This window comes from Cupressus sempervirens, chromosome 9 (assembly GCF_028749045.1).
Source record: "Cupressus sempervirens isolate cs-2001-9-10 chromosome 9, ASM2874904v1, whole genome shotgun sequence".
Classification (NCBI taxonomy): Eukaryota; Viridiplantae; Streptophyta; class Pinopsida; order Cupressales; family Cupressaceae; genus Cupressus; species Cupressus sempervirens.
This window is the reverse complement of record NC_143126.1, coordinates 653,671,568-653,698,673: the sequence shown is the minus strand read 5'-3', so window position 1 is coordinate 653,698,673 and position 27,106 is coordinate 653,671,568.

The window sequence follows — 27,106 nt, the reverse complement described above, 5'->3', positions numbered from 1 at the left end:
TAAGGACTCTATTAGGATATTTACAAAGATCTGCTAAGACCACTTTGTTAAGAGATTTACCTTGATTCAAGTTGATTAAAACTAATACAATAACTAACTCTCAATTTTCTCTAAAAGCTGATTTTGAGTCCTCTACTTGCTAACTGATCCTCTCCTCTAATATAATATGCTTTTCTTTCCCTTTCACTTCATTGCCATGACTAGGTCACTTTCTCTGTTAGATGATAATAGAACCCTTCACTGATTATTTCTTATCTATTCTCAATCCTTCTCTTTCATATTACTTCTTGTTCACATGCATACACCTCTCTATCTTTGCTCTTACCCTGCATTCTTATGATCTAGGTTAAGATTATCACTATTTAAAGAGTTTTGTAAATGTTTTTGCTAGATGATTCCATGTTTTGTCTCTTCATCTTGATTGTTGAACACACAACATAGGGATCTATGATCCATGTCGTGTAAATGTTATGTAATCAACCTCTATAAGTGTTAAATGGTTTTTAACAACCTCAACAAAATTTAAATATTCCTTCCAAGTCAACCTGATTATCATTTTGCCTCAAACATTGTTGCATTCCTAACTTTAATGTAAACTCTACATTGCTCGATCTTTATTGTTTCCTAATGTTTGGCATTATTGTTGCTTAGTTTATATTACCTTTCTGATACTCAACATGTATTATGCTCAACACACACTATATAACTTAGCACTTGCATATTTATAATTTTCTCAATTGCTAATGAGCTTGATTTGTATAGAAATTAATCTATGACCAAAAACTTACTTAGCTCCTATAGAGCTTGGTACATACTCGCTTATGTAAATGACTCGGCCTTTTTAGAGTAGATCAGTAGTTTTTTATGACCATCTGACTCTTCCTTTTAAATGACTAAGTGGTTGACACTAATTGACAACAATGGTTAAAGATACCAACAAGTATGCCCATTCGATCCTTATCACGCCTCTTTCATGTTTTGCAGGTCGTGTTTGCCTAGTTGCTTTTCTTTTATGGGTTCTACTTTCCTAGTTTCCTCATTCCTTTGTGTTTTGTTTTTGCTTTTGCCTTTTTGCATAATATTTTTTATGGTGTGCAATTTTTTTTCATTCTGCTTGCACTTGTGTTTTCTCTTTCTTTAGTTGTCTTCCACATGGGCAGAGTCACTTTGGCTCCACACCTGATGTTTCATTGCACTAGTTTTGTAGGTTGTTAGTGAGATGAACTTAATAGTAGGAAACATGGGTTCCTATAAAATGAAACTAGGTTTCATAGTGTAAAATTTATCTCTAAGGTGAGACATAAGCAATCTCTTGTTCAGTGTCTTTGTTATGATGGTGTGAGTTCCTTGCTCCTAGCATTCTGAGCACTTTCTCTAATAGAAGATGGTCTCTACCATCTAGGTACTTGTTGGGTGGTCATTATGCATGAGGTCAACTATAGGAATCCATTGTGAAATTTCTCTCTTAAAAATCTAATCTTTTGGGATCAACTCCAAGGTTTAGTGTTTGTCATGCGATGTACCAAAATCTGCTCAATTGAAGATAAATGTGATTTTTCATGAGGAGGCCTTTGCTAGTTCTATTATGATTTTGGAATGAAGTAAAATTTGTTCACTATATCAAAATAACACACAAAAGAACAATGTTTTTCTATTTTCTATTTTTCAACGAATGCAATTTAACAATGCAACTAAAATGAGTTCCTATTCTAACAAGGGGTTAGCAAAGAAAATAATAAAACTAAAAGCAAATAACATGAAATTCAAAGAAAATAACGTGAAATTGAAATCCTAATGGACATAAGCTACAAAAAAAAACATGTTGCAAGTTAAAATTTTGAAGAAATTGGTAGGAAACTAATGAAAACAAGAGTAGTGCTTCCTAGAGTTCACTGATGCAATCATCGATGAGAAACTTTAACAATTGTATGATATTTCACCTTTCATCAAATTGCAAGGCCATGAAAAGTGTGCTCATGCAAGATGAAAAGCTATGCAAACACAATTCAATGATCTCTTCTCTAGCTAGATACATTAGTCAAATTCATAAATCTGTAGCAAACCCCAGAACTAAAAGATCGCATAACAAAAAACAACACAATAAACCTTTGGCTCAATCACAATCTCATGAACAAAATTCACAAAACAATGACACATTTAGGCTAGAATCACTACACTCCAAATGCAAGCACCAAAAGCATAATTTTATTGCATAATAACAGCAGCCCCTGTTACATATTATAATGGGGTATTTATAAGAAATCATCTCCTCAATTTGTGTTGAGAGCAAGAGATATCTTCATGCAATAAAATGCTTTTAAAACATTAAACAAACTAAATATATACAATCTAACAGTTAATCTAGTGCTTAGAGGGACTCCATCCATATTTTATTCATTAATTGGATGCATGAGCCCTTTACATGTCAAAACAAATAAAATATGAGAGAAGAAATAGGAGGAAGCCTTTAGTTGAAGTGTGAGTGTCAAGACGTGTAAAAAATAGAAGCTAGTCCTTTACTAGGTGTGTGTCAAAGTTAAACTATTGTTAGAATGCATTCCTAATGCATGGAAAGTGCTATTTTTGGAACAATAAATTAACTATTAGTGCACCTCTGAATTGCAAAGCTATGGAGCTATAGACCTCGATAGGGTCAAAATCTCAAAATTTTACTGGGTGTCAAAATTGAAATTTTGGCATCTGGGTTTCGTTCATCTTCATCCCAAAGCTATGTTTGGATGTTTGCCCTTGAATTTCTCTATCATCTCAGAAATTTTAGCTACATCTAGAAGATCTAAAGCCTCATATTTATCTTTCACCTTCTATCTATAATTGTCTACCTCAATCTGGGTATCAGCAAAATCCCCGAGTTTGGTATCCAATTCTAACAATGCTTCTTCAGTCCTAAAGGCTTGTCGGATGTCCTCATCATCAACAACCTCCACAAAAATCTTCTTGAAATTATCCACTACTGTCTCTACAAGTAACAAATTTTCTCATTCCTCATCTTCAAAAATATCCAAGCATGCATCACTGTAGTGTCTCTCTGCTTCCAAAATTTTCTCTCAGGCTTGGTCCTTGAGCCAATGAATTTCCTTGTGTAATTCTCCCATTACCTTATTGCTATCCACTATCTTTTCTATCCAATCATCAATCATATCTAATTCTTCTCTAGTATATACATCAATCAAAACCCAGTATCTTTGGCCCTTTATGGCTTGTAGAGTCTGCAAATCCTTACTCTAGGCCTGTACTTCATCCATAATACTGAAGTCCTACTTCAAAATTGTTATGATTTTATTCACATTCTCATACATAGCATGTAGTAACTTCAAATTCCCTATGATGATCATAACACCTTTCTCCTCTAAACTTTCTTGCCACTCCTGACAAGCCTTGAAAAATGGGTCAAGTTGCACACCTCCCCCTTCTCTGAGTATAGTATTCAAAGTTTTCTCGGGGTGCTCAGGATCAAGAGGACTGACAACTTTGGCTAGATATCTTTTTAGGATATCAACTTGCCTTCGAAGTGCTCGGAGTTCAATCTCATCTTGCTCCATGTGCTTTAGAACCTCTTTGACTCCTATAGTCATCATTTGTTGGGTTGAATCCTATGTAAACCTTTCCCCAACATAACATCCTTTAATTCATAATCCTTGAGGCTAAGGCCTTTTGCATCTATTCCTTTAGGAGGGAGAGCCACTTGTGCAAGTAAATCATGGTTCTTTATGCTGGTGACAAATGCCAATGGTGTTGCCTCATGTGATGGAGACTTAGGTTTATTCAGAATCTCTATAATGTCATGTCTTCCTTTGAAGCATGGAATTGAGGCTTAGTACTCCTCATTATTTCCTTTTAGATCCATCAAGGGATGTGTCCTACTGAAGACCTGGCTCTTGATGATGAAGGAGTATGTTCTGCAATTTCCTTCCCTTTGTCGCTCCTACTCAGAGTTGTACCCTGTTGAGAGGGCTCTTCTTCTATAGCCTTAGTCTCAGTAGACCCTATAGCCTAAACCTTAGTGTCTTGGGAATGTGGTTGAGAATATTCCACCATTTTTCCCTCCTTTGGTACTTCATCGGTCACCCTTTGTTCTGGTTGCTCCTTGGATGATGGTTCCTTTTGAACCTGCTCTTCCTCTGAACTATGAGGTGGAGGAGTCACCTAGCCCTGTTCTACCATTGTAACTTATGGTGGAAATGGAGGAGTAAGATCAGAACCCTGTGTATCTAGTGGCATTTGTGTCTAGTCTTCTTATTGAGGTTCACCTATAGGGGTGTCTCTGATCTTATCCCTGATCAAATCTATACCTATGGCCATGAAATCAAAATTTGACATTGAGAAAACATCATCACCCTCTACACTTTTCTCGTCCACCCACTGCTATACTTCATCTTTCAAAGAAGAGAGTTCTAAGAGTTCTACTTGAGTGGATGCCAAGGTGCCCATGGCACTCTTTCTCCTTTGCAACTCTATGGCTCTTGCTAGTTGAGTTCTTCCCTGTAGGAGCACTTGTTCCTCTTCCTCTTTTGATTCTTCTTCTTTCTCCTCTTCATCTTCCTCTAAAATGCTTCCAAGAATAGATTGATTAGGCACTAATCTTCTACTAACCCTTTTCCTTTTCTTCATCTGAATCTTAATCCCCTTCTTTTGTTTCTTGGAGGTAGAAGGAGAAGTTGGCTCATCTTGCACAAGAGGAATGGAGACTTGGAAGCTCTCTCCCTCTTTTGGTTGGCTAGGTGCAACAAGAGGTAATTGAGGTTCATCCTAGACTTGAGTAGGTCCAGTATCTTTCGACCCTCATGCACTCTGTTCTTGTTCCTGGGGAGGCACCTGTTATGTTGCTTGTTCTACCTGGATCCTCTGAGGAGAGGTCCTCTTTCTTTTGTTCTTTCCCCTCCTCTCAAGAGGGTGATAACATATGATTAGGTTATGAACCTGGTATATTGTTTTTGGCCAAATAGGAAATTGGGCTACAAAGGTAGGAATTGTCACTGTCTTTCCTCTACCTCTTTGTGGGCAAGCATGTGCATGGAAGATCACAGTGTCGAGAATTGGATCAAGTGGAAAAGGTTTCTTGATCCAATCCTTTGTCATTCTGATGACATGCCTCACTTGATGGTTAATATCATCAACCTCCTCCCTATCCACCTTAGTATTCATAATGGGTCTTTCACCAGTTTTGTCTACATTGAACAGAGGGTCCAATAACTCTTTAGAATCTTGTTTCTTTATTTCCTCCGAGATGTTCAACTAAAGAGCCTTCTCTACTAGATACAAAGTCATCCTACAATAATCCCTAATGTGGACATCATAGTCATTTGTGGCATTCATGTAGTGATCTTCAACATCATCCTCGTGATGGAAGTCCTTTCTTGCTAGACTCTCTACTCTCCCAACATTGTCAAAATAGGACCGTGGAGAGTTGTATTCTTCAAGGGGATAGTTCTCCCACTCCCACTCAAAAGATGAAATATCCTACTTTTACTTCACCTGATATGGTCCAATGACCAATGGCCATGCCCAGCAAGGTCTCTGTTGCCTCTCTTTTTTTCTCATATGCCAACTCAATCTGCCAGGAAATCTCCAATAGCACTAGTTTGTCACTAGGATATTTTGGGAGCTTCTTAGGATTGATGGAGGCACCAACTACACAAAGATATGTGAACATCTTGAACTAGATGAAGTAAGCTCTAAGAGCTATTATCTATGCTTTGGCTTCATTAGATAACCTCTTCCCATAGTCTCCCTCAATTAATCAAATGATAGCAAAGATGAAAGGATCATTCACAATTATGTATTCTTTGCTCTATGCTAAGAGTTTCTTCTTTACTAGCTAAGGGTAGACTATGTATGGCTAGGCATTATGATCTTGCATACTACCTTTTCTATACAAACTAGGGTATTTTGTCACCCTTGCTACAAGCAGGTATAGAATGTAAGAAGTCATGTAAAACTTCTTCTTATCCTTCACCATCCTCAATTGTTCACACAAGTTTTCACTCAATGTGGTGGCTCAATCAAGTGGTATCTTTTCCTGTCTAATGGTCTCAATGAAGTTGACCATAAAAGTGCTAAGGTGGCCTACTAAAAGTAAGCTCATGACTCTTCTCAGGAGAATGATAGAGTACCCAATGTCTTCCTTCATGTATCCCCAAGTCATATCCACTTTTCCCATCATCTTTCCCCTTGGAGGCTTCTTAATGAGATAAGAAGATTGTATTATGTCTAAAACCTCCTCTTGGTGCTCCCTGTACCATCTCTCAACTACTTCGTATGAGAGCCTAATGAACTGATCTACTCTGAAAAGATGAAAGACCTCTTCAATGTTGTTGGGTCATAGATGCAACACCACCTCTATGGTGACACTCTTGACAATTCTCTCTTTCGGACCAAAATGTTGTGACAGCACCATGATTAGTTCAACCGATTGTACTGACATAGGGTGAGATGTTGCATTTACCAATCTAGAATGGATCAATGTGGATACCAAGGCTGATCTCTTTGTTGTCTTGTTGCAAATTATAGGAAATCTCCTAGATCCATGTGCCCCAAATTAGTAGCTCAAATTTCTACATGGTCATCATGGAATCTTGACTTCGAGGGTATGCCTTGGAATTTGAACATGACAGGTTTGGGTGCTACTCCAGATGTGGATGCCTTTTGATCACCTACACATTGTGAGAAAAAATTTTATTAGTCCAAAGATAAAACATAAAAGCTATGAATTAAAAGTGGGCATGATGGGTGCATTAGGGTTTTAGAAGGTAAACTATGGCCTAAGGGCCGTGTGAGCACAAAATGTCACTATAGGCACAAAATTTTGTCGCGGGCGCTTCCCTTTTATGGCATTACAAGCTTATTTATGGCACCATGGGCATTTGAATATGGTGTCATGTGCTTGTTTATGGTGCTGCGGGCATTGCCTTTTAAGGCACCTTGGGCATTTGTTTATGGCATCATGCGTTGGTTTATGGTGCTGTAGGCACTGCCTTTTAAGGCATCGTGGGCATTTTTTTATGGCTCTACATGCTGGTTTATGGCACCATGGGTTCTGCCCTTTAAGGCACCATGGGCATTTATTTATGGCATCGTGCACTAGTTTATGGCACCACGAGTGCTACCTTTTAAGGCACCATGGATGCAAGCACCATGAGTGCAAGTTTGGGCACCACAGTTGTGTTTAATATGTGTTGCACCATGGGTGCAAGCACCATGAGTGCAAGTTTGGGCACAATGTGTTTACCTCCACGCTCACGAACCTCCAAAAGATAAGAACAAAAAAACAATGTGGTCAATGTTTGAGTGGGGTGAGGGTTTTATAACCCCCTACCCACGTGGGGTGCACATTGCACCTCGATGCATGTGTGCGGGCACACGGTGCCCCCCTCATAGGTTGCACGCGCGCGATTTTTTTTTTTTTAGACTCTAACACTTTTAATCTCTAATATTTTTTCTCAATTCTCAAACTGTGAGTTTGGGAGTCAAAAAAATTAAGTAGGGGGTCCCCATTCCTGACTAGGAATGGGGTGTGTGTTGTGTGACCACAATAGTACTCTTAAGTATCATGTTTTGATCCTAATTTTGGTTTTAGGTAGGATCTCACTGGTTGATTCTTTCCCTACTCAGACAATAAATTTATAGCTACACCTCCACGGGTGCCTAGGTGGTAAGTTTTATGGCTCTGGAAGATGAAATGTATAGAATAAATGTCACTATTACATGCACATGGATGACCTCAACTAGTGTAGGAGCACCTAAGGAATAAGAACACAAGGAGGATAAGAGATATTATATGAGATATTTAATTTCATTTAACTCATTTGTAATGTATTTGGGTCCATTTTCTCAAGTTGTCAAGTTATAAAGGTTAAAATTGATGTAAATTTTCTATTTAAATTCATTTTAAAGTGATTTAAGTGTCCATGCAAATATTTGTCAAGTTTGGAGCAAACTTGTAAAAGTTGTAATGCAAAATGCGTAAAACGCATAAAATGATGTCAAGGAAATGCATAATGATTAAAAGAATGTAAGGAGATGGTTCAAAAGGTGGTTGGGAAGTTATAAACCACCAAAACCACTATAAAATAATTGTATTGGTCATTCCAAATCAATGTGAGAAGAAGGAAATATTTTGGAGCAATTCTAATATAGTTATTTTGATTGGTGTATTCAAGACTTGTTGTTTTGATAGGTGTTTCAATTTTATTTTTATTTCCAGGCCTTGTATGGCCATGTAAGGTCTGGAAAACATGTATAATTAGTATATATTGATATTATGAGAAATAATATTACATTTTTTGTTGGTTTGGAGTGATTGTGTGGAGAAATGAATAAGTTATGAGCATTTTGGTAAAAGTGAATATTTGCAGATTTGGTATTCTCTGATTACAGTCACATTGAAGCATTTGGTATGGATGCATTTAGAATAATAAGAAATTATAAATAGATTAATTGGAAATATATGTGAATCCACTTTCATTTCCTTTTTGTTTGAGTCAGTTTTATGGAGATTTTTGAAAGTTATAGATAGATTAGTGAAAATGGGTATTTGATTAACTTCAATAGAGTTGCAGGAAATAATTGTTCTCACAAAATGATTTATGAATTGAAAAAGTTAATAGATTAAATATTATAAAACTAGACTCAAAAATGGTTCATTTAAAAAAAATAAGGATCATTTCGATTTATCTTGTGAAAGATATTGGATTTCCTAGGAAAAGTTACAGATTTTACTTCTATTTTAGGACAAAAAATATAGGTCTTGGTTCAGAGACCATATATTGTAATTGGTTTTTTGTATTGGGATAAGATTTGGATATGATTTATTAAGACTAGTTTTGAACAATTCATCCAAAGAGTTTGGCAAGAAACTATTAGGAATAGAATTTATGAATAATATACTCTAATTGAACTCAAACCATGTGAATGGTGAAGTATTGATTAACTTGGGTTAAAATATTTTTTTTTTTACTCATGAGATGCCTCTAATTAATGGATTTATTTAATAGATGTTTAAGGGATCATAATGTATCCCATTTATTGGTTGATTTATAAGATTATATGCATCATCAACCATGGTAGAATGAGAAGTGGCTTTCTTGGCATTGCACTAATGACTCTATGACATTATAGGTGGTGGTGGATAGGTTTTTTTGCTCCTTCCACCAACTTGGGTGCAACATTCTTCCTTGGGCTGAATGCCTTGCATTATTCATGATGTATTCAATGGTATTTCAAAATTTAAATGATTATCACATGAAAATTACTTAGCATTAAATAATCCCATGTGTCACATGAGTGGATGTTAAATAGTGGTCTTGTCAATCATGTAAGGACAACTCAATGTCATGAGCCACGTCACTAGAATTTTGGCCCAGGTAGCATACTTTTTACATTTTTAGAATAAGAAAAGAATGATATAACTGTTGGCCTTGAAAATGGTTTATGTATTTGAAATTTATGAAATTGTAGGTTCTCAGGATTTGAGGATTCTTCACCTTGTTACTAGTGAGATACCATTTTTATGTTCCCAAGGTATAGCTTCCAATTACCTTTGCTTTTCATTTTCTTTTATCAATTGAAATACTTGTTCAAGATTTTGGGTTTGTTTCTTCTCCCCATGTGGCACGTTTTTCCTTTTACAAGGATGGGAGGGAAGATAACCCCCGAAATCCCAAAAATCTTAAAGCGTAACAAATGATAACTTATTTAAAAACAAGCATCAAAATACTAATGAATGTTCATTCTCCATAGGTACTTGTGTGTAGTGGCTTTGGAGGACTGACTTACTAGTATTTTAAGTTGTTATTAGAGTAGATGGATCCTGAAGTGATTTCTATGGGATTCATTTATCTTTGAAAGTAGTGACATTTTTCTATTTTGTTACTATTGTCTTCCTTGGCTTGGATAAAAATAAATGATCTTGTTTACTTTGGTACTATTTCATTTGCAACACTTGATAATGTTAGATTGATTGATTGAGCATGTATTTAAGTTATCCTACCATTCAAGCATGTATTGTTGCTAATAATAGTACAAAATTATACTATAGATAGATTAGATATCTAACTCTATAGGCTCTTTACTTTCTATTTTTTTCTTTTTGTACCCCTTTGCTTCCATCCTATGATACCTACCCAACTTAGTTCTCAAGCCTTTATACTAAAATCTTATATATACAAAGACTAGTTAGACATCATGTTTGCCTTATTATAAATACAATCAACAGCCTCATCCAAATTTTCTCATTTCTTGCATAGTTGAGACCCAATTTGTAGGATCTTGGGAGCAGGGAGTTCCTCTCTCTTCTTTCAGGTGATATTGGCTAAACATTCCAACCTAGTGACAATTTTTACTCTATTGCTAGGGCATGAAACAAAGTTCTATAATATATAAAATGATACTAGAAGAAGGAAACCCTTGAGCCTCTATACCAATTGTTTGTATCACATCAGTGAGCCTTGGTGTCATTCAATCTTGTGTAGTGTAAAACTAGGCTAAGAAAGTTTGAGTTCACTAACTATTCAACATTTCCATCAAGGACAATGGCTATTCTACATTAGTTAGCATTTCTTAGGCAATAGCTATCACCCTTGGAAACTTTACCTATGATTCATAACCTGACATTGCATCCTAAGAAACTTTGTCCAAAATGCAAACATATAGGTCCTTGGATAGTGGAAGAACATATCCAGGAATTCAAGGATGCTCTAGTTTGGAACAATGTAGAACATGAAGACATTTCTTACCACTTGTTCCAATGACCCTCAGTCCCAATGAATTGAACTAGAATCTTAATATGCTTGCTAATTCCATCAGTGGATAGGTTGATATGGGAACAACTTTCCTCTCGACGTTCCTATCTAGGAATCACCTCTGATTGTGCCTTAGTTAGTTTGTCAGTATTCAAAAGGAACCAAATGAGCCTCTACCAATATTTAATAACTAATGCCAACATACTCTAAAGTAGTGTCTAGATGCTTTTCTCCCCACACTAGAGCTAATTGTAAGGACATATTTGGATTTCATTCCCTAAGTTGCATCTACATTCATCATACAGACCATACCCCAAGTGAATTGGGATACCTTGGCTAAAGCTTACACATTCACATTAGAAGTCTCCACCTAACTTACGGACCACCCTTTCATCACCTAAGTTATGCCATGCCAACCTAAGTCTAGAGTAGCTCCTCATCCTAGTAGTTATAACATGATTCCAATGGAGGGGTTACCGGATTATCCTACCTCCCTTTATACTTTGCATTGCAGGCCATTGCTACCCCAATTCTAGAACATCCCTAGTGGACTCAACTAGTGGTACCTCAAGTACTCAAGAATTTTTTCCCTACCTTGAACCCACAAACCACTCCATCATACAAAGTCCTTGTATTTTTATCCCAATACTCAAGTGGCAAAAAACCTATTGCCCCACCAATCCAATGGATACGCAAGTGCAGTCTTCCCAACCACCTGATCAAATCAAACATCTTGCAACTGACATAGCAGCCTTTTGGTTGATTATGATTGGTATGGATAATGACATGAGTTAGTTAAAAATAGGGAATATTTCAATGGTGAATCAACAGTTTTCTCCCTCATAGTAGGGGAATATCTTTTCAGTGAAAATAGATTCTTTTAACTTTTGTCGTTGTGATAACAACAACAATAACTATAATCAATGGCCAAGTAACCAACAATGAAATAAAAAGCCAAATAATAGGGGGTCCCCCAAGTCAACCAAATAGTCAAGGGACCACAAGACCTAGTCATACAACCCTCATGAAAAAAATTTATCCCTTGACTAATTGGTGTCAGTTGCATGATACTAGAATGCATTCAGAGACCACTTGTGCCACCATAGAAAAGGTAATATAGATTTCCCACTTAGACTTATAGTCACACCCTAATTAAACACATCCATGTACTTTATTGGAATCTTTCAACTCTTCCTTCATTTGTGAAACTATCATTTATGTGTAGGATGAGCAAGAAGATGAGGAGCCTATGCTCTAAGGATTCTTCAAGGATCTTGTCCCCACCCATGAGGCCAATCCTTTTACCAATTCAAGGCCTCCTTACAATACAAGGAGCCAATTTGACAAAGGCTCTTTCAATACATTAGTTCTACCCAAGACAATTCCACACCACCTAAGCCTCATGCCAATGTAAACCCACCTCCACCAATAGCACCAACCCAACAACCATAGGGCTCTATGATGAAAGGATCAAGGTCCTCTAGAGTAAAATTTGATATATGATGGGTGATGGAAAGTACCAATACCACCATGTCCTTATGGAAATTCTATTGAGTTTTCTTGAGAATTGAAAGGCCCTCTTACAATAGCTTGATCTCTTTGCAACATGGCATGTTGTCACTAAGAACATGACTTTCAATAATGCCAATAGAACCATCTTTTGAGGTAATACCGAGGACCCTCCCTTCCTACTTAGTATGAGAATTTATGGTAAAATTTTACACAATTTTTTGGTAGAATCTAGAGCTTTGGGTAATGTCATGCCCCTATCTATAAGCAAGAAGCTCAGATTGGTCCCTTTACCATCCAAAGGTTTTCTTGTACAACTCAAAAAAATCCATGAAAATGGTAGGTGAGCTAAAAAATGTTCAAATCCAACTTGTCCAAGAACCACGGGTGTCTAACATCATTATATTTCTGCAAACTTTTCCCACCTATGGCTTCCCTAGAGGAGTGAAGCCAATCAAAATCAAGGTTGATAGTGAACCACAAATGGGGTAAGTTGTCCCTAGTTATAGTCAGATAAGCAGGGTTTCCTATGCTTAATTAGATCCTGGCTTATACCGGGCTATAGAGACTTCAACCTTGGATTTTTTTCCATGAAGAACACTTGGTGATGAGGATTCAAATATCACATAGAGAATTAACCTCATTGCACAATTGAGACTTGATATCACTCTTTAAGGTGAACGTGCATCTATGACAAGCATTTTGTCTCACTCATGATGTTGAGTCCATTCTAAATGAAATTTTGAGTTGAACTATGAACCCTACATAAATGTAGCCACCATTTGCCTTTCTTGTACCTAGCAAGAAAGGGGGAAAAAATCTCATTTTGGATATCCCTCTGATGATCATATCTGAAGGATTAATAGTTGCAGGAGCCTTATTGGACTCACCTCCAGAGGAAATTCCCATTCCCATGTCTCCCATCATAGGTAACATATTAGAACCTCCGTCACCACTATAAACACCCCCTACCCCACCCTTTAGACCTCCACCTATAGAAACTAGACTGTGGATCCTAAAGTTTGATGGATCTCAAGCCAAGGTTGGAGTTGGCATAGGGGTAGAATTAATAGACTCACAAGGAAAATCTTTCCTTGCATCTTACATGGTTTAGTTTGAATGAAAAATAACATAGTTGAGTACAAAGCTTTGGTGTTTAGGCTTCTCTTTTCCCTAGAAAAGAGAGCCACCTTCCTCTAGGCTCTAGGAGACTCTGATCTTATTGTTGGACATGTTTAAAGCTACTATATGTGTCATGATAAATAGTTGATGGATTACCACAACTAGGTATGGGATTTACTAGAAGCCTTTGATGCCTTTGGCATTGACATCATCCCAAGATAACAAAATAATGTCTCTAATGCCCTTGTGGTATCTTCCACCACCATAGATCCCATGGTTGGTTCTCAACTACAAAGGTTTTCTATGAAAATGATAGAAACCCCATCTTTCCACAATAATGTTAAGCATTTTTAGGTCTTTGAAGATGATCAACACATATTGGCTTTCCTAGCCAACAGTGGCATATTTGAAGACTAGATTGTAGAAGAAGAATCCCATGATGATATGAGATAGGAAAGAAATCTAGGAGGAGTCCTTGACCTCCTTACCAATACTATCCTAAAAGGGATAATAGCACTAGTATGCATCTTTGACTTGGACTCTTGGGTCAAGGATGGACACCCTCCTTTATGAGAAGGGGGAAATATGAAAAGGTTAACCTTAAGACATTGAGGAGAAAAATGTATTGTTCAGTTCATCCTCATCCCTTAAGGAGAAGGGGAAGATTCTCATAGTCTTCCAAGCATATATTGACATTATTGCTTCGAGCTATGAAGATTTGAAAACATACAACACATATGTGATGACACACACTATGCCCCTCAAACCAAGTGCTAAGTCCTTTTGAAAAACACAATGACCCGTAAACCCTTTGATCAAACCCTTGATTCATCAAGAGGTTCTAAAGCTATTGTTAGGAAGAGTAATCTTCCTTGTTTGGCACACCACCTAGGTAGCTAATTTGTTTCTAGTCTAGAAAAAGATTTGATAAATTTGATTATGTGTGGATTTTTGGAACTTGAATAGAGCATCAATGAAGGATAACCATCCCCTACCCTCGCTAGATGAAGTCTTGTAGATTATGAAAGGAGTACAAATGATGTCTTTCTTAGATGGATACTATGGTTACAATCAAATTATGGAAAATCATGAAGATCAATTGAAAACAATGTTCATCACCCAATGGGCAATGTTTGCCTATAGATTCATGCCCTTCGAGCTCATCAATGTCGGTGCAACATTTCAAAAGGAAATGGATACAGATTTTGAGAGACTAGTCAATAAATGCATAATTATCTACATGGATGATTTAATGATCTTTTCCTAGGATAGGAATGACCACCCTACCCAAATCACAAATATTTGCGAGATATGTCAACAATTTGGCATCTCCTTAAACCCCAAAAAATACATATTCAATATTACTAAAGGAAATTTATTAGGACATATCATCTCTAAGAAGGGTATCACCATTGACCCCAAGAGAGTAGAGGATTTGTTGAGTATAAAAATGTCTGGAAGCAAGAAACAAATGAGGTCTTTCTTTAGAAAGATAAATTTCATTCGACATTTCATCATAAGATTTGTTGAAGTAGTGAAACCTTTACACAACATGATGAAAAAGGAAAAAAAGATTGAGTGGAGTATAGAGGAAAAATGAGCCTTTGAATAGATAAAAAAGAAATCATAGAGGCCCTTGTTCTCAGGAGCCACGATTATGGCCTCTTGTCTTATATTTATTCCTTTGCATCTAGACATTCTTTTGCTACAGTTTAAATCTAGAAGGTTGAAAGGGTAGAGAAACCTATCACTTTCATGAACTCTCCCTTCAAGAATATCAAAGTTTGATATTCCATGATTGAAAAGTAGGCATTTTCTCTTGTTAGGGAATTGAAGAAGTTTTGATACTATATACTTAGAAGCAAGGTACATACAATTGTTCCATTCCATGGGGTCAAAGCTATGTTTATGCAAAGAGAACTTGGTGAGAGATGTGGGAAGTGGATGGCCATCTTCCAAAAGTATGATTTAGAGATTCCCAATTAGAATGCTTGAATTACAACATAGAGACTCTAACCCAAGACCTGTGGTAAACTAATTTTTGGTGTATCTCTTGATGCATAACAAGTGTCCAAAAGGACTCACAACCCATAAATTTTGCACAATTATATTGGAAAGTGCACATTTCATGATTAAGAGTGGAACCCTCTTCTAAGGAAATTTCAAAGGCATATATCTTTGGTGCCTTGACCAAGAGCAATCAAGAAACATAATAGAAGAAGTTCATGGAAAGTTTAGAACTGGAAATGGTTCAAGTGATGTCATGGCTCACTAGATCCTTCAAGTTGGGTATTATTAGCCTTGTCTATTTTGTGATATCCATAATCACATGATAAAATGTCACACTTGCCAAACTGATACTTCTAGAGAGAGAAATCCCACAATACCTCTTCAACATGTATTTGAGGTAAGACCAATTATCAAATGGGCATTTGATTTTATCAAGGCTATTAATCCCAATTCCTCCACTAGACACCGATATGTGTTCACCATGATAGACTATTGTACCCAGTGGTTTGAAGCTATCCCTTGCAAGAATAATAGGGTGGATGTAGTAATTCATTTTGTGGAAGAAAACACTGGTACAAGGTTTAGGATGTCCTTTTTCTTCATGTATGATAATGACACAACATTTGCCTCTACCTATCTGTTAGAGTGGGCATATGACACAAATGTTACCTTAAAGTAGTCAAGTAATTATTATCTACAAGGTAATGGACTAGAAAAATATACCAACAAGAACCTCCTAGATGTTATTAAGCACCTACTAGAGATAAATCCTTAGGACTAGCATATCAAGATCTAATTTTCTCTATGGGAGGGTCACATTTGAAACAAGGTCACCCTAGGAAATTATTTGTTCTACTTGGTCTATCACTAGAATCTGGTGTTTCCCATGAATTTTTAGATCCTAGTCCTATATTTCATGAGGGATTTTGATGATCAAGATAATATTATGGAGGTTCACCTCTTTAATCTCATACTGCTTTGAAGAATGGAGGGATACATCCCTTGATCACTTCATCAAAAACCAAGTGGTTATCAAAAGATGGTTCGACAAAAGAGCCAAGTTCAAAGCCTTTTAGATTTTGGACCTAGTCCTCCTATAGAACAAGGGTCATGAGAAGATTGGAAATCAAACAAAACTCCAGTGGCTCTTGCTTGGGCCTTATCAGATCACGGATTTATATGGGGCTAGTACTTATCATCTTAGCACATTAATGAGAGAACCAGTCTCATTTCCCATCAACAAACAGTTTCTCAAACATTACTTTGAATAGAAGATGGTATCATGGTGTCTATTTCCTTCCCCCTATTGATTGTAATGTATGTATAGTTCCTTGTAAATAATTTTTCTCTATTGTACCCTTCTAGGAGTGCACCTTGTACATTCTAGTTTTATTCTTTTGGGTTTTTCCATCTCTCTAGTGTGTGTTTGTTTTGTTGACTTGTGTAAATAAATTGGGTCACATCATATTTCTTTGGTCTCTCTATCTTTTGTACTCTTTCTTTTAGGTCTTTTTTCATTTTGGGGGTCTAAGCTTGTTGTTCCTCCAAGTAGGCATTGTATTCTTTTCATAACAAGAGATGATTTACTGAAATCTATCTATGGTATTTAATTATTCTAGTACCCACCCGAAAAAATTCTAGTACCTTGTTATTACCAATTGAAATGATGAGTATGAATTCATGATAGGATCAACCTTCATCAAACGTGAACAACTCTACTTATATATATAGTTCATTGCCCAACTAATTTGACAAGAAAAGGGAAGAGAATAATCACCATATGACTAGAATGATTAGATCAGCCCTACTCAGGATTGATGAAAATTTGAAGGCCAAGTGATATCATGAGAGAACCTATCATTTTCCTCCTCATGTTGAAGAAAATAAGTATACAAGGATGGAATGGAGAAATAAGTACCCGCACAATGAACAAATTAAAATTTTCATCTGAGAAAAGGAGTATCGCCTCCCATACCTTAAAATAATATAATTAAAAATGAGGAGTGAAGGATGTCCCCATTTTCCAAAAAGGTTAAATGATATCCCATAAAGGAAAAACAAATGGATTCTTGAATGAGCTTGGTTTCTCTATTTTCTTAAGGAATTGAAATGATATACCCCCTTCAAAGTGCACACCTCACTACTAGACATTTGTAAATTTTAAGAGTTATGGTGAGTTGGATGTTTCAATCTAGAAGCAATCTTAAAGGGATCAACTTCGTAAGAAGAATACACTAGTTATTTTAAAGGCTAAGTTGTGGAAATCTTGAATACAAGGCATTTTCCTAGTTGAGTTTCTATTTGTTATGCCTTACATACACATCCCTACTTTTTTTAGCAAAAAGTCAAGTCCTCTCTTTTCACTGTCTGGTCTTGCCTCGCTTGGGGTAATTCCCTTTGGTTTGTTTTGGTTTTTTAGTCTTCATGATTCTGCATTCCTTATCCATGATACATATCCCTTCAATGAGGAAAATTTAAGTAAGGTTTTCAGCCCCAAGGAAGATCTTAGCCTTCTTGAAAAGTTACTCTCGAATCAGCTGGGAGCTTTTTCTCATGCATCTTTGATGGTGGGGAGGAATTTTTATGGTCTTAAGGTTGGACCAATAGAAATGGTCATTAATGAAAGGAACAGTATAATTAATGCACTCTTTAAAATACCATGATCAAGATGTTATTTAAGGTACCTAAAGAAGTTAATTTTTACTTTTCTCAATAATCACAATCCTGCTCTTCAAGTCATCACCTAGGTTGTCACTCTACCTGGAAGTGGTTTTGGTTGTGCAAGCTTGTGAAGTGGCCTTCAATTCTTAAGTTAGCTCATGTTTGCATGTGATTTAGGAAAAAAAATTCACAACAGTGTTCTTTGTTTTCATCTCCCAGGTTAGTATTCCCATTTGGCCCTTGTCACTTCTCTTTCCTTTATTACAAGTCATGTTCACCTAGTCACTTTTCTTTTGTGGGTTCTACTTTCCTATTTCCTTGTTCCTTTGTGTTTAGTTTTTTCTTCCACCTTTTAGCATGGTATTTTTTTTAGGCACATGGTTTTTTTTTTGGTTTTCCTATGCTCATGTTCACTCTTTCTTTAATTATTTTTCATGTGGTCAAAGTTTCTTTGGCTCCACCCCTAGTGTGTTGTTAGACTAGTTTTGTAGGTTGTTAGTGCAATGAACTTAACAGTAGGAAACATGGGTTCTTGTAAAAGGAAACTAGGTTTCATGGTAGAAAGTTTATCTTGCTAAAGGGAAGCATAAGTAGTCTCTTTTTTGGTGTCTTTGGTCTGATGGTCTGAGTTCCTTGCAACTAGTTTTCTGAGTGCTTACTCTACCAGATAATGGTGCCTATCATCTGGGTACTCTCTAGTATCTCATTTTTATCCTAGTTTTGGTGTAAGTTAGGATCTCAATGGTCAATTCTTTCCTTACTTGGCCAAAAAATTACAAGTACACCTCCACAAGTTCTTGGTGGTAATTTTCCTAACTTTAAAAGATGAAATTAATGGACAAAATGTCACTATTACATGCACATGTGTGACCTCAACCATGGTAGTATGAGTGGTGGCTTGCTTGGCATTACATCAATGGCTCTATGATATTTTGGGTGCCAATCAATAGTTTTTTGTCACTCCTCTTGCCAACCTGGGTGCAACATTCTTCCTTGGGCTGAGTGTCTTCTATCATTCATGATGTATTTGATGGTATTTCAAAATTTAAATGATTGTCACATAAAAAGTACTTAGCAGTAAATAATCTCATTTGTCACTTGAGTGGATTTTAAATAGTAGTTTTGTCAATCATGTAAGGACAAGTCAGTTTCATCAACCACATCACCAAATATTTTCCTCAAGTAGCATACTTCTTAGGTTATCGACATAAGAACAAAACAAGATAAATTTGGGCCTTGAAAATTGTTTATGCATTTGATATTTATGAAATTGCAAGTTTTTCGGATTTAAGGATTCTTTGTCATGTTAATGATGAGATATAAGTTTTTATGTCATAAGGCTTCTAATGACCTTTTCTTTTCATTTTCTTTCATTAGTTGAAATACTTGTCTGAGATTTTTGGTTTTGCTTCTTCTCACCATGTGGCATGTTTCTCCTTTTCTAAGGATGGGAGGGAAGAGAACCCTTGAAATCCTAGAAATCTTAAAGCCTAATAAATGATAATTTTTTTAAAAAGAAGGATCAGGATACTAATGAATATCCAATGTATATATAGGTACAAATGGGTAGTGGCTTTGGAGGACCAAAAAAATTGTTCAGGTATCATCATTGGAAAAAGACTAGTGCAGATTCTAGAAAGGCAGACCACATGATGAAAAGGTTATCTCCAGAAAAAGATGGGAAGGTGATTTCCTAGTGGGTCTAGGTCATTTGGATTTAGATATTTGAATCATGGAAAGATCAGTTGTCAACACTAGGTGAGGTTTCCCAAGAACGGGAGCCCTAGAAATGACAAGTTAGCAAAGGAAGAGGAACTTGCACAATTGACACTTTATGAAGGCAAACCCAAGACACATATTTTCCTAGCTTGATGAGGCATCACAATCTATTTCTAACACCTTTAGTGTCATGATATGGGAGAGTTCATGATGAGAACTCTCCTACAAGAAATGTTTTGAACATGCAGAGTTTCTTTTGGCTAGCTTCAATACCTTCTCAATCGTAGTTCCCCTTTCTCCCTAGGGGATCAGAACTCCAAAAAATGAAAGATTGGATCCATGGATTTCTTTTCTCTAAAACTTGGTCAAGTGATATTACATTACATGGTGGCCAACAGTCAATGTTTTGTGCTCAAATTTTTTGGAACTTCAATCCTTCTGAGGCATGGACAGATGTGCAAAGATTCCTCCCAGATCTTGCCTTCTATCATTGGTGTGGCTAACATACTTCTTAATGACATGGTGGGTAGTTAATGATGGTAGAGAAATAATACCATTTTTCCAACTACATGTTTCCCTACACACCCAATGCATTTAAGGTTATCAAAGGACTAGAACTCTGCTCTTATCAATCTACAGATGCCCCAAGGAGATAACTAACAAAGATGTGACTGAAAAAGCATATAAAGACTAGAGTTCACAAACTATATTTTCTTTTGAAAATCCATTTCCTTATTTCCTACTTCTTTATATCCTTCTTTCATAGATTTTTAAATGTAATTGCCTCTTCTGCAAGTTTTCATTGTGTGAAAATAGCAGGAGATTTAGTAAATCTCATAAATAAAAGTAGTAGGTGAATTAGTTAGGGCAAGAAGTTAGTTTCTTGACAAAGATCATAGGAAGTAATCTATAAATTAGATAATTACCAACTATTCTAGAGTTGATAAAATTGATGATTTTATCTTCCATTTCATTGTAATGCCATTTTTATTAATGAAGTAGTGTAACTTGGAGCTTTGTTCGGCATAGTGCTTGCTAGTATTTTAAGTTGTTATAAGAGTAGATGAATCCTATAGTAATTATTTTGGGATTCATTTATCTTTGAAAGAAGTGAGGATTTTCTATTTTCTCACTTTTATCTTTCTTCTCTTGGATAAAACTAAATGATCTTATTTACATTGGTTCTATTTCATTTGCAGCACTTGATCATGTTAGATTGATTGATTGAGTATGTATTTAAGTTATCCTACCATCCAAAAATGTATTGTTGATAATGATGGTGCAAAAGTAGACTAAAGTTACATTAGATCTCTAACTTTGTAAGCTCTTTAATTTTTTTACCCCCTTGGTTCCGTCCTATGATGCATACCCAACATAGCTCACAAGACTTTTTGTTGAAATCCTATGCACACAAAGACTAGTTGAAGATCATTCCCACCTTATTATAAATACAATCACCACCCTCATCCAATTTTTCTCATTCCTTGTATAGTTGAGATATAACTTACAGGAGCTTGGGATTAGGGATTTCCTCTCTCTATTCTTTTAGAAAATATTGGCCAAACATTCTAGTCTAGTGACAATTATTACTCTATTGGCAGTATGTGAAACAAAGTTCTATCAATAGGTACTTCAGTCAAATTTTAGTATTCTAGTTCAATAATATCAGAAATATTATCCTCTATTCCTTCAATATTCATTTTCAATTTTAAGGAAGTAATTTGAGATAACTACAATCTAGAATTTTCTCATTTTCTAACTTCCTTTTCATCCAAGAAATCTTCCCAAAAATATTGTATATGAGGGGTTTATATTAACTGATCATTCAACTCCAAGACTTATTTGGAAAATCCCTTATCATCAAAATCCTTCCTTTCATAATATTACTTGAATTTGAAGATACATAAATCATAATCTAGACTGACTACATTTTCCATAGATTTATATGTAAAGAGGCCCAACTTAATAGAGAAAACCATCTCCTATTTTTCCTCAAGAATAAATCTTTTGATCACTAGTATATATATATATATATATATATATATATATATGCAGCCTTCTTTGAACCCACCAACTTTGATATACGTGAATTGGGGATATTGGATGTAGAAACAACCATATGCTTGAATTATACTCTAAGCTTCTAGTGGCATCCTTCTATCTGGGGTTCCATCTAATAAAAACACAAATTACCCATGGATACATCATGTCATTTTGTATAGTTTTCAAGGATCCTACCTTTTGTAGCATGGGCCCATACTCATGGACAAAAAATCATCAATCTAGGGTTCATAGGGGATCCTAGTTAAATTCTATATAGATGCAAGGAAATACATCAAATAAGAAAATGTAAATAATCCTCTTTTCACCACTTGGGATAGCTTAATTTATACTCTTAATGTTTTTTTGATAAGCTCACCCTGGTCCAAAAATTTCTTACCTTCAAGGATAATTTTAATGCAAAAGTACATCTAGTTTGCAAATAAATGGGATTTAGGGGAACCCCTTACTCTATGTAGCAACAACACCAAGTCATGAATATAGGGTTTCATGTGATCTTTATTAAGGCTCTTCAAAAAATGAGAACCCCTTTATAAAATTTCAAAGCTCAATTTCTTGCAATAACACTCTAGAGTTTATCCATGCATGTATTGAACTTAAGCAAGGACTAGGAGTGGGTGAATTTAGAAAAATGATTATTCTAGAATTTTCAATAGACGCAATGGCTTCTCTATTGATAAGGAGTAAAACTTCACCATTATTCTTCTTCACACACCCAACCCTAATTTTGTAGTGATTTATATATTCTTGAATTAATTTGTGGCATACAATAGGTGGTGGGAAAGACAACTTCCATTAAACCACTTGCTAGGATTTCTAGGGTAAAAGGCTCTATTGATTGACTAGACATTAAATCATTCATTCCTTCTAAATTGACACCCATTAAATCCATGTCACTTATAATAGGGCAAACACAACCTAGGCTTAAGACATTAAAAAAAAATGAAATGTAGACTTCAAGGCTTGTCTTACAAACAAAGAGAATGCTTTCAAGATTTATGTAAAATTTCAAAACATATAAAAAGAAAGGTTACAATTGTTTACCTTGGATATGAAAAAAATTTGAATGGACCTTCATAATCCTTTGTTTCCCTCCATGATTATATTTTGTAATAAATATTACTAACACTCATCATTATTTATCACTTCTAAAATGACAAGTGAAATAAATGAAATTCAGAGGTTTAATTACTTAAAGATTTACATGAGGTGAAGGATTTTGATTTGATACTTTTGTGGAAAGGTTAATTACTACTTATCATTTTACAGACATGACCTTGTTGATTCATAATTATTATGTTCATGCTAGCTATTTTTATTCTCACGTCATGCTATGAAATATGAGACTCTTCCCACTGATCAATTTTTAATGAGTTTCATACAACTAATTTACCTTTTTTTCCATGTTAATAAATCATGATTATCCACTTTGAATTGTAGAAAAATGTTTTGAACTTACTACAAGTGATTCCATGAGTTACTCAGTACTTGATGTAATCTAGACATGGGGTCTGCCTTCATATATCTTGTGAACTTCTTTGAACCTCACCAAACCTGTTTGAACTTTTTTAAACTTTAGTATAAAGATATTCAAACATTTAACAATGGTTCATTGGTTCAAATACTTTAGCTTTTCATAGCAATAAAATTACTAAGTACATGACACAAAAATACACAACATGTGGTAAAGAAACATGAGGAAATGGAATGAGGAAATTGATTGATTGGAAAGAACTATAGGTTCCTAAACTCTAGACATGATTACAAATTTATAGATTTAGGGAAAATTATTATAAAAAAAAAAAAGGTAAACTCTAAAATTAGGACTAACATTGAGTTTGATTCATGAATATGCTTTAGGAAAGTGTAGAGAACTTAGAATGACAAGTTACATAGGTTAGAATCAAGAAGAAGGAATGAAACACACAACAAAATATAGAAAACAAACAAACGACTAGATTATTGTGTATAAAACTAGAATCAAAACAATATCAGAGCTTATATAATTCCAAATCTTGTTTTTTATAAGTGAGTGACAAGATAGTTCCTTTTGGGTATGACAACCTAAAAGCATTTGATCCTATCACATCATGTATCCTAAAAGACCCTTTCTACAAATATTCAAATTTCCCATTAGCTCCCTTTGGTTTTTTCCTTTTGTCCCATAATAATACTTTGTCTCCTTCCATTAATTTTTAAGGCCTTTCTTTGATGTCAAATATCTATTTGACTTTCATTTGGTACTTAGTAATTCAATCTATTGAAGTATCTCTCTCTTCTTCAAGCTTATTCAAGTATATTACCCTCTTTTATAAAAAATTCTGAAAGGATTGTTCTTTAATGATCATTTATAACTTAGTAGAAGATAACTCTAGAGGCAAATACACTTGTGCACCAACACCATTTATAGGTTCAAAGGAATTCATCCCAATTTCTCTTTTAGGAGCGATTCTGTTAGCCCATAAATCTTTGTGCAAATTTTTATGCCAATTCTGAGTATTGTCATCTAACGATTTCTACATAATTGAAACCAGGTTCTTATTACTCAATTATTCTTGTCTTTTATCTTGCAAAAATTAATATCGTGAATGTAACAAAGTAATATTGTAATCATAATGGAACATGGTTAATTCTTTGGATGAAAAAGAAGTAGCATTATCTACAAAAAAAAATTGAGGTGTTCCAAAATCTACCAATATATAATCCTTCATAAAATCACAAGCCACCTATGAATTAGCCTTCTTGGTAGGAATGGCTTCCACCCACTTTGTAAAATAGTTTGGAATTGTCAAGATATAAACATGCCCAACAATGGAGTACTGAAAGTTTAATAGTTTGATAAAATCTAGACCACAATGCCTAAATGATTCATCCACTACCAATGTTAAAGGCTAGGCCACGAGTTATGGTCTCCTAGCAAAAATTTTATGTTCTCATAGTCTTAGACTTAGGAATAGGAACATTTAAAACTTCTTGGCCAGTTAAAAAAAATCCTCAAAATTTTGAAGGCTCTAACCATTGAAGAGAAATGGCCCCCATAGGCTTCCTCATGAAATTATTTCAAGAGCTTTCTTTTCTAATGTGTTCTCACATCTTAAAAAGCTTCCTGCATGTCACATTGAGATATAATTTACAATGACATATTTTTTTGGTGTTTCTACCTTGTTCGAAAATGTGGGCTTTAATTTAGGGGCCTAATAGGACCAAGGAGTGACAATGTGGTGTTTTTCTTCCACAAGTGGCTACTTTATTCTCCAAATGACTAGGTTTAGCCTGAACATTGTCATAGCCTAGGTTTGGGACATGATACTAATAGTACTCTACTTTAGCCTCCCCCATTAATAATTGTAAGTCATATAAAATATCCCAATCATTATTTTTGTGATGCAAAGCCTAATCAAACTTGGAGGCTAATTTTTTCTCACTTTATTCAACGTAGTTCCCCCCTAGATTATTACTATGGGGGTTTGGGGATTGTTAGGATTAAACCATGGATAGAAAGAATAATTACATGCAAATATAACTGATAACAAAAAATAATAGATCACATAGAAAAGAACATAAGACACCAAGATTTAATGTGGTTCACCCAATCCTCGGGCTATGTCCACCAAATAGCAAGTCCAATATTATCACGATCCAGTGATTACAATCTATAATCCCTTACAGCTTAATAATGCCACAAGAACCAATTTTCACATCACCACAATGAAACAATCCCTAACCCTAAGCACTTTTATACAAGTAGTTTTACCTATTTAGGGTGACAACATGTCGGCCATATGTTGGCCACTACACTTTTTTTTTTTTTTGAGAATTTATGAAGTATGTATAGTACTTCCCTAATTAGTCACCACAAACTAACAATCTCCCACTTGGGGACTGGTCAAACTCCACACTAGACAACAATCTCCCACTTAGAGACTGATCATGTAGCAATACCACTACCACATGAGGCTCCCACTAGATCAAACCACCTTGGACTCTGTTGTTCTTTTATTCATGTTCAATCTAGAAGACTAACCAAAGTTGAAGAAGAATTTAACTTCTCCCTTGTCACTACCTTTGTAAACATATCTGTTGGATTGTCATATGTATGGATCTTATCTAGCTTTAACTATCCATTATCCAAAATAGACCGAATGAAATGGTATTGAAACTATATGTGTTTTGTCTTTTAATGCAGAGCTTAATTCTTTGCAAGATAAATGGCACTCTGACTATCTATAAACAAATAATTATCCTTCTAAGGGTGTACCAATTCTTCCAAGAAGAACTAAAGCCATATCATCTTCTTAGCTACCTCTGTAGCAAAAACATACTCTACCTCTATAGTGGATAAAGCATTAACCTTCTATAATTGAGAAACCTAGCTTACAGCTACCCCACCAATAGTAAAGATGTTACCTATAGTACTTCACCTAGTATCAATATCTCCTGCCAAATCAGAGTCAACATAGCCCTGTAAATCAGTAGTAGAGCCCCCAAAGTGTAAACACTTATTGGATGTTCCTCTCAAATATTTGAGAATCCATTTGATTGCATTCCAATGCTCAATTCTTGGATGACTCATATACCTGCTAATGACTCCCACTGCATGTGCAATATCTAGCCTTGTACATACCATAGCATACATCAAGCTTCTTATAGCTAAAGCATAGGGTACCTTTGACATCTTCTCCTCCTCTTCTTGTGTCATGGACACATCTCCTTATTCAACTTCAAATGACAAGGTAAATGTGTGCTGACAACTTTAGCATTCTGCATAGAGAAATGTTGCAACACCTTCTCAACATAATCAGCTTGAGATAGCATCAATTATTTTTTCTTCCTATCTCTACAAATAGTCATACCAAGGATTTTTTTTGCTGCCCCCAAATCCTTCATAGAAAATACATGTGCTAGTTGGCATTTCAGCCCCTTAATGTGATCCATGTTGGACCCAGCTACAAGCATATCATTAACATCTAAACATAAAATAGTATAGTTGTCATCATCCAACCTCTTAAAGTAAACATAATGATCTGAATGACACCTACTATATCCATGCTCATACATAAAACTTTCAAATTTCAAATACCATTGCTGAGGTGCTTGCTTCAAGCCATATAAACTTTTCTTCAATCTACACACTACATTCTCCTTACATTTGACCTCAAATTCCTGTGGCTGAGCCATATATATCTCTTCATCCAAATCACCATGAAGGAAGGTTGTTTTAACATCAAGCTACTCTAAATACAAATATTTAGTAGCCACAATACTTA